The sequence below is a fragment of the Raphanus sativus genome, chromosome 4 (genome assembly GCF_000801105.2).
Source record: "Raphanus sativus cultivar WK10039 chromosome 4, ASM80110v3, whole genome shotgun sequence".
In the NCBI taxonomy this organism is placed as follows: domain Eukaryota; kingdom Viridiplantae; phylum Streptophyta; class Magnoliopsida; order Brassicales; family Brassicaceae; genus Raphanus; species Raphanus sativus.
In genome coordinates, this window is record NC_079514.1 from 22,898,712 (window position 1) to 22,908,738 (window position 10,027).

The 10,027-nt window shown below is 37.3% G+C and overlaps 1 pseudogene; it reads left to right on the forward strand.

Moving 5' to 3' along the window:
• Positions 1-1,060: 1,060 nt before the first annotated feature.
• Positions 1,061-3,355, forward strand: LOC108846987 (protein NETWORKED 2A-like; annotated as a pseudogene).
• The last annotated feature ends 6,672 nt before the right edge of the window (positions 3,356-10,027 follow it).

Here is a 10,027-nt window from a genome sequence, read left to right on the forward strand (position 1 = left end):
AGCGTTCCAAGTGTGCAGGATCTTCTGAGAATAGTAGTTGATTTCCCCTGTTGCTTCTGAGGTCACCTCGCCCAAAGACGAGGTTGGTCTGTCCCAACCATCATATTTCTAGGGCGAGTTCAGTCTTTTTCAATATCGTTCTTCCTTTCCTAAGTTTTCGTAACTCGATCCTCGAATCCGTGAGCTTAATCTTCCTATTTCGTTTCGATTAGGATCATCGTGGAAAACTTCGGGAAAAGTCATGAAAGATTCGGTTGACGAAAGGATTTCGATTCATCGTATAAAACGATCACGGTTATCTTGAACACCAGTCATCTCAGTTATACGAAGGACTGAGATGCTTACGAGAAACCAACATTACGTCAAAGGTGATTTCTTAGAAAAATCGTAAAAACGTCTGAAGTCTAAAACGGCCCGGAAGGGTCAGGACACGACCAGACGGGCCACTTATGACTTTAGAATAAGACTAAGCCCAAGACGGATATGACGGTCTATCTTTTATTTTATTTTTTAGGAAAAGATAAATATCAAGTTTCCCGAAGATAAATGTTAAGTTTCTCGTAGATAAATGTCAAGTTTTCCGATAAACATGAAAGATCGACGAAAAATGGAAAAAGTCCGCCACGCGACAGATTCGGCCCAAGGGCAGAAGAGGAAGAGGGTAAACCGACCTTAAGGGAGTATATAAGGAGGGCTTGGGGCAAGGAGCTGAGAGAGAACTTTTCCAGAGCAAACTTAGCACTTAGAGCAATTTAGGCAATTTTCCGTTTTTACTATCGAGCTGTGACTCAACTAGGTTAGAACTTAGGTTGCTAGACTAGCGAACTTGCCGACAGCTCTCGTAGCCGAGGCTCTCACCTATTGCTCATGCTCAAACGCGGAAGCGGAAAATAAGATCTTTTTGCTCTCTTTCTGTTCTTACGATTTATTATTGCATACTTTTCGTCATATTGATTGTGTTGTGCGTGGACCAGCAGATAACCGGGACCTTCAGGGGAAGCTAGGTTAACTTGGCTTTTCTCCGATTAACAAAACTCGACGGTGCGAATTTCGGTTCCCACGTAATGATTTTCTTGACCTTGTGTGTCATTGCTTATTCAGTGAAGATGATTAAGTCAAGAGTTGTCTTGTGCTTTTACGTTTTAGATATGGAAGAGAAAGTAGAGCATACTCTAAAGATCATAGATGTAGATGGAGACACTTTCGCCAAAAGAGCTTAGATGTATTACCATAAGAGGCCATAGATTGTTAATTTCGTGGAGGTAGCTTTTCGATCATACCGTGCATTATCTGAACGCTATGATCAATTGTCTAGAGAGCTTCAAAGTGCAAACCCGCATAATTGCGACAAACGTTTCCTGAACATTTTCAGTTTTCCTCTGGATGATGATGATGATTAGATTACGAAGGCAATCCGAGGCAGCCGCATCTTCATCTAATTCCCAAGTGAAGCAACATCCTTGAAGTCCCTAAGATTCCAAAGAAAGCGTTTAGGAACCAGTCTTTGATGTTTTCAAGAAAAGGACCAACTGTTTTAGCAAAGAGGGAAGTGATTTCGAGTTCTGGATTGAGTAAGGAAGAAGGCTTAGATAGATGAGACTGATAACCTTCAGAAGGGGATCTTGGCGTTGCAGACTGAGAAAGGGTTCGTACGGAGCTCATGTGAACAGTCTTATGAGAGGTAATGGGATTTGGAGAATGAAGTGACTGAGAAGCAGAAGAGGGTTTGTAACTTACTATTGAGTTTGGTCTTGGTGTTTCCATTAATGATAGTGATGCTAGGACGTTGATGGCAAGCACTGATTTGTGATTGTGTGAGGAAACACTAGCTAAGCTTGAAAAGAAACAGAAACAATCTGCTAAAGAAGATTTGATTGAGAAGGAAAGAATCACTACTACTAAGGAGAGGTTTGACGCATTGATGAACAAGTTTGAGAAACATGAAAGTGATGATCATGATGAGTTCATTAGGACAGAAAAAAAGGCTGATGTTTTTCAAGAATCAAGCTATGAATCTGAGAGAGAAGATTCAAATGAGAATCTGACTGTTGTGAGGCTTGCAGAGAAGATTGATGATCTTGTGCAGAGGGTTGTTTCATTGGTGACCAATGCTTCGTATACAGCATTGGTGAAGACATTAAGATCAAAGAATGATGGTTTACATGATCGCATCCGTGATCTAGAGGAGTAAAAGGCGGCTCTGGTTGCAGATTCCACGGATATGAAAAGAGTATAACCGTTCTTGAAGACGAGATGAGTAAAGTTAGGAAGGTTCCAAAAGGTGGAAGATCAGAACAAGAGTCTACAGAAACAATTGAACGAAGCCAATTGGTCTGCTGTTGATTTAACTGGCAAGTTACAAGATGTGAAGATGGATGAAGATGTCAAGGGAGCCCGAATTTTCCAGGAGTTACTTGTTCTTACAGGATCAGAAGTTTCCCACGAGGATCTGAAGTCAATCTCAAAGGAAAGTAGGGTTGAGAAAGGAAAAAAATGCCATTGAGATTAAAGAGAGTGAAAACATTGAAGGAGAAGAGAAACCTGATATTAAAGATTTGTTTGCTTTGTTAGAAACAGCTAGCACTTGTTCCGGAACAGAAGGAGAAGAGCTGGTAGTTGAAGACGAAGATGAAGAGACACCAAACTGGAGAAAGTTGTCATCAGATGGCATGGAGGACAAAGAGAAGGTTTTGCTAGATGATTACGCATCAGTACTAAGGGATTACAGAGAAGTAAAGAGGAAGTTAAGGTCAGGAGAAAAATCAAGAAGGGTTCTTCGAGCTTGCATTACAGCTGAGAGAACTCAAGAATGCTGGACACACCTGGGAAAGACTCTCCCTTACATCAAGTACATGGAAACGATCAGTTGGAACATGATCAAGAACAGCGTGAGAGTGTGAGCATTTCACCAACTATGAACTTTTCGGTTTCCACTACGCCGCGTCATCAAATAGAAGAGGTGAAAGAGTACACCAGGAAGGACACCAAAGCCAAATGAGGTTAGGGTGAAATTTGCAGACGTTGATGATATCCCAAGAACAAAGATTCTAAATGTGGAAGACAAAGTGCGTGAAAATATGGACGTGGTGTTGGAAGAGAAATCTTGAGTTCTGGTTAAGATTTAGCACATCGATACATCAGATACAGAAGTACCAGACAACAGTTCAAGATTTAAAGTCAGAACTATCGAAGCTGAGAATTGAAAGCAAGGAATAGAAAAAATCTTCAAGAGGTAGTAGTTGTAGTTGTAGTAATCATGCATATGCATCATAGGAAAAACCTATCTATAAACACTTAGAGAGATTCGAACAGAGCTGCAGCTATGGCTAGAGAACAGTGCAGTTCTTAAAGATGAACTCCAGGGAAGGCACTCTTGAGAGAGAGAGAGAGAGAGAGAGAGAGAGAGAGAGAGAGAGAGAGAGAGAGAGAGAGAGAGAGAGAGAGAGAGAGAGAGAGAGAGAGAGAGAGAGAGAGAGAGAGAGAGAGAGAAGAGAGAGAGAGAGAGAGAGAGAGAGAGAGAGAGAGAGAGAGAGAGAGAGAGAGAGAGAGAGAGAAGAGAGAGAGAGAGAGAGAGAGAGAGAGAGAGAGAGAGAGAGAGAGAGAGAGAGAGAGAGAGAGAGAGAGAGAGAGAGAGAGAGAGAGAGAGAGAGAGAGAGAGAGAGAGAGAGAGAGAGAGAGTTAATCGACCCCGAAATTGATTAACTCCTCTTTCTCCATTTCGATCAATAACTCCACACGATTTCACCAAGTGCTTTTTTCTCTCACCAATATGAATATAAACCTTAATTTACAGATTTTTCTCCTTTTCTCGCAAAATATGACGTCTCTGATAATCAGCTTTTTTAGCCGATTTTACTATTTGTGGCCAAATTTCATTTATTGGACTAGGTCGGGTCAAAATTATTTTAGTTGATCAATAGGAAAATTAAATGGAGTTAACATCTCCGACGTCTACATCACCTTTTAAATTAATGAAATTAAGATTATTAATTAAAAGATGTTATTATACATAACATATATAGTTAAATATATATTAGTTTAGTCTGCATAGTTAATTATGTGGTGGTTATACTTCAGATAACCAGCAATCACTTTCTCTAAACATTATCAATCAGTGTCAAAGACTTTCAAAAATGAACTAGAGACTTCTTATTTAAAGTCAACAAACTATGGTATCATTTGAGTCGTGTTTGAGCGACTCCCGTCGGTAGGCCTTCTAGCTGATCATTTCGAAATCCGGTGATATGACTTGAGATCGGAATCCTAGAACTACTTCACAGAAATTTTTTTTTTTTGTCGTCCTTCACTGAAATTTGTTATTTTCATTATTTTATGAGTGTTATTTTTCCTTTTTATTTTACTTTCCAAGAAGTCGGTACTAAAGTTTATAAATAACACCGTCCGTTTTGCTAAACATATTTTAATTAAATATCATTTTTGCTGCTTTTCTTGCAGTGCTTTTATAGTAGTTATCTTATTCAGTTAGAAAGTTTATAAATAACACCGTCCATTATGTTTTTTTTTAAAACAAGAACTTGAATTTCTCAGAGAAAATTTACAATCAAAGTTTTTTTCCCTACTCGAAATTATTGTACGTTGATAACTTGGAAAAATAAATTTCTCAGAGAAAATTTATAATCAAAGTTTTCTTTTCCCTACTCGAAATTATTGTACGTGATAACTTGGAAAAATAATTTGTGGGGTCGACTTTATTGGCCAAATGCTTTCACGTGTCTTTGAATTTGATAAACTATACCGTATCCTATGTTTGTAAATAATATGAACCTTCCACGTATATTATAAGAGCTAGTGAAGGAGACATGGGCACTAAATAAAGTAAGGAGAAAAATCGTTTGGTCAATTACTACTATACCATATTGCATTGCCAAACGTACTTTATATTTTGCTTTACCGACATCGCGGAATCTCTTTCTGGTAAATATATTCTGACGTGAGAATGATATCCCACACCAGAAACTTCTCGGATTGTGTCTTCGATTGAGAAGATAATATAAAATTAGAGAAAATTAGAAAATAGGGACACGTTGATGTTGGATTTGTCACTTTAGAATCTGTAGAAGATGTTTTTAAGAAATAGAATTTTGATTCTCTTTAAATACCATAATATTTTTAATTTATCCATTAATTAAAATTTTAACTTATAATTTTCGTAACTGATTTTAAAAACTAAGATAGTAAAACGTTAAAATATAAAAAAGAATAGACAAAAAGAGAACACACCGTGTCGTGTAGACCTAATTTCTTTTTTTCTTATGTTCTCCGCCGTAGTTGACTTCCATGGCAATTTAGGTTAACGGAGAGAAGCTTTGTTTCGTCGGTGTCTCCTCTACCCATAGTCTAATCTCATTTCGTCTTCTTCCTCTCCGGTCTCACTTAAGATTCAACGAAGTCCAAGTGTTGTTCCTCTTAGTCGAACGGGTCCAATCGAAAACGAAGTCTTCTTCCCTCAATTTCGACGAAATCTCACGTTTCTTCACACTAAGTATTCCATTACTTCTATTGATTCTTTGTTTGTGCGCTCTCATTACAAAAGTTTTTCTCTCATTTCACGGTTCTAGACATGCTTGTTGTTGATTAATCGATCGAACAAATTGTTGTTGTTGGTAACATTTTGTTTTCCGCTAATAATGTAGAGTATTTGTCCTTTTATTGTGTTTGTAATCTTAGTTAATTGTGGTCCGATTTTCATGTAGTTAATGTTGTCCGCTTTTTTATCTAATTATTTTTTGTGATGATATTGATACTTTAACATGTTGAACTAACACTTTTTCATGGCTTGTAGATATGTCTGAGGAGTAACCAAAGAAGATTTTTAGAGAGGGTGAGGAGTCTCAAGTGACTTAGATCAATAACAACTGCAGGATCAACTACACTATCAAAAAGTTCACAAAGTGACTGCCAAAGGAGTTGGATGTTGTGAAGAAAGATCCGGTTTTTTCTCAGATTTTTGAGCTTCACGAGAATGGTCTGGGTACTCCACGAGAGTGATACACAGCTTCTTGTGCAGGGAGCTGCTGACTTACAAGATGCACGAGCTTTGGTTTGTCTTTGCGAGGAGACCACTTTGATTTCATTACAAGAGTTCCACGCAGTAACCGGGTTTGAATACAATACTAGTATCTCACTTAAGGAGTTCGAAGACTGGAAATATGATGGTGGTTTCTGGAGCAAGGTGTTTAGGAGAAAAGATGGAAAATTACACTCTTCAACCTGTGGAATAAGGACAAAGAGGCTGTTAAGAAGTGGAACAATGAGATCGCATACGACTGATCTACCTGGTCATCATTCTTTGTGTGGTATTAGCGAGAGATGAGAAGGCCAATATCCCCCTCAAATACATCACGGTGGTCATGAATCTTGACAAGGTTCAAAAGTATCCTTGGGGAGTTGCTGTGTATGACCTTCTCTGCAATTCAGTAGCCAAAAACCGTGAGAAACTAATGGACAAGACTACTAGTTATGTGTTAGATGGATTCTACTACGCCTTGCAGATTTGGGCAATGGAAGCTGTACCAAAGATTGGAAAGCTTTGTGGAAAAAAAAACTAGACAAAAGTTTTACTAATGGTCCTAGATGCATAAATTGGATGGGAGCTGCAAAGGTGTCATATGATGAGATCATTCGCTTGGAGGAAATTTTTACAGCATAGGTAATTATCTATTTTTAAGATGTCTTCATCCTGTTTAAAATGAGTTTGTAAATTCTTAAACTTCGGTTTTTTTTTGCGGTGTAAGATGACCTTTATGCATACATCTCATGGAAAGGAAACTATGAGTTAGTCTTAAATCACGCTTTTCATAGAGTTGATAATGTGGAGGATGACAGAATCAAGCTTCTGATGGAGTTGATAAGGAGAAAGAATAATTTCAGTGCGCATATTTGGGATGTCGAAGAAACTCTAGAGGATTCTTTAGATCTTGATGTTGAATCAGCTGTGAATGGTGAAGAACATGTCAATGTTGAAGCAGCTGAGAGTGATGAAAGTTTTCAGACTTTACAAGGATCAAAGGAACTAGGCGCTACATCAAAAAGGGTAAGAAGAGGCTTCCGGATCGTGGTATGGAAAAAAGGAAGCATAAGGTTCTTTCTTGTAGACCAAAGCAAGCGGCTTTTAATGAAGACATGAAGGCTTTTGTGACACAATTGTTTGAGCATAATTTCTCAGGCGTCGTATGTGCCCAACTTTGACCGATCTCAGACAAATAAGGAAGATGACTTGTGGACTCCAATGACTTCAGTCCAAGGTTCAAAAGCTAAACCAAGTAAAGACAATACAGCTCCACCACCATCACAGTGGGAGAAATGGTGTAAAGGAAAAGGTAAAAAACTTCAGCTTAGTGATACACCATTGCCTCAAGATGATTCTCCGTAGTCGTCCCTGTATTATTTCTCTGAAGAATCTTGTACAAGATTCACGGAATGGTCTATGAATCCCACACCTTTACAAATTGGTCATATATGCTTCAATTTGGTTGTAGCTACAAGGATAGTATGTGCTGAAAAATGGCTTGGGAAAGAGGTAATGATTTATGTTACTAATTTGGCGTATATATCTTCGTAAGACATCTTCGTAGCTACTTATTTTATTTTTGTTGTGAAAATTCAGGAAATGGATGCTTTTATGTTTATATGGCGAGTGAACACAACTTTGAAACGTTGGGCCCCAAGTCGTATGGCCATGAGCGCTATTTTCTGCCTCCAACTCGACGCTGCATACAAGGTGTTTTTGCCTGACAAAAAATCCTATAAATTGCCTGATTCTTCTTGGGTACGGGACAGAAGAGCTTCCATCTAATGGACGGACTGATCAAGTTTGAGGCATCGATGTTGATCGTCTTCACTTTCCTCTGTTTGTAAATGGTAATTATCCGTTCCTCTACACGTCCTATTTTACATTTCTTCATTAACACATTTAGAAATGTCCAACGCAGGTAATCACTGGATTACTGTATGCGTCGACATCATTGAAAAAAAAAGTGGAAGCCTTTGATTGCGGTGGTGGAAAGAATAGGCAATAAGTTGAAAAGTTTGATGCTATGATTCCTAGGATAGTGAAGGCCGTTGCACCACCAGAAAGACAGAAGAAGCTACTCATGTCACCATCTTCTATCGTGGATGTGCCTATGAAAAAGAAGCTGAACAATTCTTGTTGTGATTGCGGTGCATACGCACTCAAACACTTGGAATGCCGATTCTTTGGTCTCGACGTCAGTTTAGTGGATGACGAAATCATCCAGAGTTGTAGATAGAAGATTGGTGTGGTATTATGGGAGGCTGCTCACGATCCCATTTATGCTGAGGTTATGACTCGATATGTGCCTTCAACTTGGGAGAGGTCTGAGGTCTTTGACCTCGAAGAAATTGATTATGTTTAAAACTCTAGCTTTTTATGGTTTTTATTGGAATTCTATGGCAAAACTCTAGCTTTTTATGGTTTTTATGTTTTTTAAAAAATATTTGACAACTCTAACTTTGCTTTTTCTATGAACAAAACTCCAAACTGTGTTGCTAAATGAATATTTATCATGACGATTCATAAACAACCACTACACAAACCCTAAAACCAAAATAAACCATATACCCTAAATAAACCCTAAACCCTAAACAGACCCTTAACCCTAAAAACTCCATACCATAACCTCAAACATACCCTAAACAAACCCTTACCACTAACTGAAGGCCAAAACAAAACCCCAAACATACCTAAAGATACAATGGACCCTAACCGAAGGAAAACAAAACCCCAAACCGTGTTGCTAAATGAGTTTTCATGTAATTATTTACTAATTATGTACATTGGTCACTAATTTTGTACATTGATCTACTTTCTTTACTCCATGTTTTAACACTTGTTTAGAGGATGTTACCATTCGATCACGCCTTTCTTTGTCTACCATGAAACTCCACTCGACCACGACTTTCTTTGTCTACCATGGAACTCCACTCGTCACTACAACTAGACATCCATTGACCAACTTTAACATATATTAGAACCATGTTGTATTGATAGAGAGAAAAGAGAAGAGAGAAGAGAGAAGAGAGGATATGTCTATAAAAAAGAAAGAAAAACAAAAAACGAAGAGAGGGGATCATGGGAGGAAGATAAAATCGTGGGAGAAATATTCTCTGAGATATTTAGGTTAGATTTAGGAAACATCTTTAACCGATTATGGAAGTTTCCATTTTTTTGGATTTGCCTAGAATACATATCATACCTAATCCATGACACAATATAATAAGTGTGAAACATATTCTTCCATGACCGTCACATAAAGTAAATGGCAGAACAGGTTATGACACAAAAAGTACTTAAGGTACAACATAGAGTTGAGGCTATATATCATTATCTATCTCTAGGTAGACTGAATATATCTTGCTAGATTGTAACGTAACAACTTCTAGCTTAGATATAAAATACAAGAAAGTTTAGTTTACGTTACATATCCTGGATAGATCTATGTATAAAACTTAGTATTCGATTTCTAATCTACTTAGATTACCAGAATGTGTATTCTAACCATAGGTAGAAAACAAAATAAACTATGATTCCACATTTTCAAAAAAAAAAAATTAAATATATAAATTGTCATACATGTGTTTACAATAGTTTTCATATTTTCTTACATTTTTAAAGTTAAGTTTACTATTTTTCCCATGAACGAAGGGTAAAACATGTCCAGAATTGCCAAAAATATGAAAAGTCTTAAAAGGACAAACAAAAAATGAAAGTGTCCATTTTTTCCAATTTTCCCAAATTAATGGTCTTGTCATCATAAATCCTAAACCCTTAGATAAATCCTTAACACTAGGGTTTATGGTTTACCCAAGGGTTCAGAGTTTAATGTTTTTGATTTAGTGTTTAGGGTTTAGGGTTCTTTTTACGGCATAAAAAATATTTTTTAAAAAAAAACTTTTTTGGCAACTATTTTTATTTTTATTTATTTTTATCTTTATTGAAAACATAATATAACCTAGCTAATTTTTATTATTTTGATTCTTTTTTAAA